This window comes from Triticum aestivum, chromosome 2B, assembly GCF_018294505.1.
Source record: "Triticum aestivum cultivar Chinese Spring chromosome 2B, IWGSC CS RefSeq v2.1, whole genome shotgun sequence".
NCBI classification, from domain to species: Eukaryota; Viridiplantae; Streptophyta; class Magnoliopsida; order Poales; family Poaceae; genus Triticum; species Triticum aestivum.
Window position 1 is genome coordinate 509892125 of NC_057798.1, and position 4428 is coordinate 509896552.

At 43.7% G+C, this 4428-nt stretch overlaps 1 long non-coding RNA gene across 1 annotated transcript; it reads left to right on the forward strand.

Moving 5' to 3' along the window:
- Positions 1-740: 740 nt before the first annotated feature.
- Positions 741-4113, forward strand: LOC123045732 (uncharacterized). Its single transcript, XR_006421559.1, has 3 exons — positions 741-1743; positions 1826-3421; positions 3630-4113. It is a non-coding gene; the product is annotated as an uncharacterized lncRNA (long non-coding RNA).
- Positions 4114-4428: the final 315 nt, after the last annotated feature.

The following is a 4428-nucleotide window of genomic DNA, read 5'->3' on the forward strand; positions in this document are numbered from 1 at the left end:
TGATGTTGGCATGTCATACATAGTCATCACTTAGTCACTCATACTACAACAAGGTTAGCTATAAGGTTGGCTATAAGTGTATTTTTGTTTTACTTCTCTCTATCTCTTTCTTCGTACTCCGTGTAGTGCCAAAAACGTTCTTATATTATGGGACACAAGGAGTACTAGTATTTGTTGCATTTGCCAAGGAGTAACCTCTTCCAATGAAATGGTGTGCTTATTAGTTTTTTGTTGCTAAGTTTGCTTCATTTAATTCGCTATAGACTCAAAATTGTCTTTTCACCTAGGAACACACTCTTAGCACCATTTCTTCCTTGGGTCACCAAACTAGTCTCTTCTTCTTGATTAACTCGCCACATCAGACTTTATGCCTATGTGGAAAGCTTAGCACCTGTAGGAGCAAGTAAGGCTGCTTGTTAGGTTGGTCGTAATGTAGTATCATAGCTAGTATCATGCATGCCAACTAGACAATTTTGATGAGGTGTGATATAATTAAATGAAGAAAGAGATGGTTGAGTATCATGTCATGATACCGTATCATAATAAATGCTAGGCTACTTTGTGTCATGCATGACAATAAATAAAGTACTATATCTTTATCTCTAATAATAAAGAGAATTGGGTTTCTGCCGTACGTCGCCGCGCGCGATTTTGCATTAAAGCCCCTCGATTTATAAGAAATTAACCCGCAGTCCTGGTTTTAGTAGGTCTCGATATAACGTTTCAATTTTGCAAAAAAACCTGTACTCATTTGAATTCCACCCGCTGTCCTCCCGTCGTCTTATCCATTTCTCCTGCGACAGCGACGGCGGCTTCGCCCATTCCGTCGTGCGCCAGCGACGGCCGCCGCCGTGCCTCGCGCAGGAGGACGGAGGGCGCTCGCCGGGAGGATGGAGGACGGCGCGGTGAAGCGGGGCAGTGGTGGTGGCATGTGCGGCGGAGACGGCGCGGCAAGGCCGGGCAGTGGCGGTGATTGACCGGCCATCGTGCCTCGCGCGGGAGGATGGACAACGCTCGTCGGGGCATGTGCGGCGGAGACGGCTTCTGCCGCGTGTCGAGGTGGAGCAGCAGAGGACGGGAAGGCGAGAAGGCAGGGTGGGTACGCTATGCACCAGGGCCGCCTTCGTCCTCCACCTCCTCCAAAAACGCGTGCTCACCGTGAGCGCTGGCGGCGACACAGCGGTCCTCGCCCTTGGTGCACGGGTGCGCGGACGCGTTGTGGATCGAGGGAGCTCTCCTCCCTCGCGGCTGGAGGCGCTCGGGATCGAGCGAGTGGGCGAGGGGATCGGGGCTCCTGGTGGCTGCCTACTTGGCGATTGCACGCGATGCTGGGCTAGCCGACTCGATCTCCTCGACCCAGGGCCCCGTGCTCGTCAGCGCCTGCCCCATTGCGCACGACTTCTCTGATCCAGCGTGCAGCGAGGGCGTGGCCGCTGCCAGTCTCGCCGCCGCCCTGTCATGGATCGCCACGCCCATCTCCTCTGATCTGAACACGTCTCCTACATCCCCTGTTTCGATCATCCCTTGCTTAACGAGAAAAAAATCCAATGCCTACACACCTGTATTCTCCCTCTCAAACTATACAGTTCCTACAAGCCATGGCGACATTCTCCTGCAACTATTCGGACAAGGACGGGGAGGAGTGGACCATGGCTGCACCGAGCTCCACCCACTAGCGGCTGGCCACCGTGGCTGCAACGAGGATTCCCTCACCAAGCCTCGCCGACGTTCTGGATCACCAAGGTACTTCTACTTATTTGTCTCTACAAGATTGATGTGTATGTTTTTTCTGCTTTTCCACTTAATGGTGTTAACCTTCTTTTAGGTACTTCCTGCCCCAGGATTTTCTTGGTGAGAAAACACAAAAATATAAATATGAATATTTGCCCATGAAGCTGCTCTGGTTTGTCTTTTAGAGTTTACTCCCATTTACTCGTGTCATTCTACAATAATAACAGAATTGATATCAATTAGACTTCTTTGAGTTTAATGAAATTTAATGGTTTGCCATGGAATATGAAATTTGAGAATGACACCTGCTGAACTGAAAATAATCTAGCAAGCAATAGTATATAATGAATAGTTATTACCGTGTCGGCATCACATTGCTCTATGGATGAATAACACGACAATAAACTGGCAAAATGGAAAGGCTTTGTTTAGTGTGGGTACCAAGCAGGAAAGTAGTTAACGGAGATAGACTATTTGATAGTTGCACAACTGGAGTGAGATACTATTTGCTTTCTTGTATAGTGAAGATGGCCTATTTTGTGGTGTAATATAACTATGGTAGCTCTCTGGAGTGAGAATGCCGAAGCCCTAAAAAAAGCCATCAGCACGGAGTTCCTGCCATTAAGGAAAAAAAACTAGCAAAGAAACAGCTCGGGAAATCGTAAGTTTATCTTGCTTTTTGAATGTGCAGCCTGTAACCAGAGAAGCTTGTTCTAATTATAGTATGCTTATTTTCCCCGAGCTGTTTCTTTGCTAGCTATTGTTCTCAAGCAACTAACAAACTATGTATAGAAGAAGTCTTAGTAGGGAGCTATTTCGAAACAAGATGAGGAAACCCTCAAGGATTTAAACAGTAAAATACGAACCTGCACATGATCATATAATGTACGGATCACAGGCTGGCCAAAGCCTTCTTTCAAGTCTCCTGACATTGTCTGCTTAATTTTCACTACCTGCAAGTACAACTAGCTAGAAATTTGGGTATGCTGCTATGTGCCTTGAGTTTGTAAGACAAGTTCTCTTTGCTTCCGGGAGAGTTTGACCACTCATATCTCTCTTTTTCTTGCAACCTGCACTTAGTAGGTTGCTTTTTCTATGATATATATTGTTTCATTCTGGTTGCTGAATATGATAGTCGTAGCCCGTCAGAAAAATATGACAGCCGATTGATTCTTTGTAAAAGGTATAGTGACTGTTGAAAAGTTTACCTGATCTTTCATTTATATTTTTCAAAAGACAGTCCTAGAGATGTTGCTTTATTTGAATTCTGCTTATTGCATTTATTGGAGCACCTGCAATGGGCAAATTGAATGTTTCAATGTTCCTCTTGTTGTTGACCACACTATAGTTGATTATATCTCATTGAGACCTGAATCATCTTCCATGATTATTCAACACTGAAGCTGCTTGCATTGATCCACAATAGATCTTGACTTCGGTGAAAAATGAGGTATATTGAGATTAATGACGCATGGTTACATACAGATAGAAGAACCGGTTATACTATATGTATTTTTTGTCCTCAAGTAGCGCTTCTACTTACTCATGGAGCAACTTGGTCCGCAGGTTCTGTACACACTATTTTCAGAAGCTTGTGTGGCAGCAACAATATTCGTGCCACGACATGTAGTCGAAACAGAGGGAAAAAATTTGTAGAGATCGAAGTTTCACTGTTACAAACACAATAAAGGTACCCTCTGCTCTTTCGTCTGACATAATCCATTTCAGATCATCTTTGACTCTTTGTGTACCAACTAGGATCTATAAATAGCAGCAGTGATATTATAAGGTGGCGGTATTATATATATTCTTAGTTGAGAATTTGGTAGTTAGCTAACTTAGGGCATGTGGATTACATGTACCATGCCGAATAAACTTACATGCTCTTGTCATTGCAGGTTTCATGGTGGCAGTGCCTTCTTCTACATGATGGGAATTCGACGGCATTTTGTTGTTTTGTTGTTAAATACAAACTGGGCATGTCGTTTGTTCATAGATCAAGTAATATGACCATCTCTTGCAGACAAAACGCTCGGGGAAAGTCCCAGCCGTGCACCTGTGATCGCTGGAACGGCATACTGTTTTAGGAATGCAATACAGACTGGTCAGGAGGTTTGTGTCTATAGGATGGAATTACATGATATGTCAAAATGGTGGTCTTTATTATGCAATTAAACTGATCTCTTGTTGAACCACTCCTTTTCCAGAAAAAAACTATTATTTAATCTTTGAAGTTTAATCTTCTGTCTGTATAGTTTTACTGATAATTGAATGCATCAGTTCGAAGCATTTTGTGGTGAAAATCTAGGTCAACAGCCATATATATACTAAGTGAACTTACTACTGACTGCATTTCCTGTTAACAGAGTTTATTGTTTGATATTTGGGACCCTCAATTTCGCTCAGAATCTCATTATCCAGACGCTGTCCTGTCATATTTTTTCTTGATAATCAAAGTGAATTTCTTTGAAATTATTCCAACTCTGCAACTGGTGGAGGGTTGCGCTTAACATAAGGTCCCAAAAGGGAAACAATCTTATGTTCTTTGTTAAGAATCGAGTAAAACAAAGCATCATTGTGTCGTCTTACTTCAAATAGTTTAGGCGGCAGCTTCTTTTGTGTGGCGTAACTATACATGGAGTTCCTGTTTCAATAGGGCTCTATTAAGTTGCAACCAAGCAAGTGCATGGTCATGCC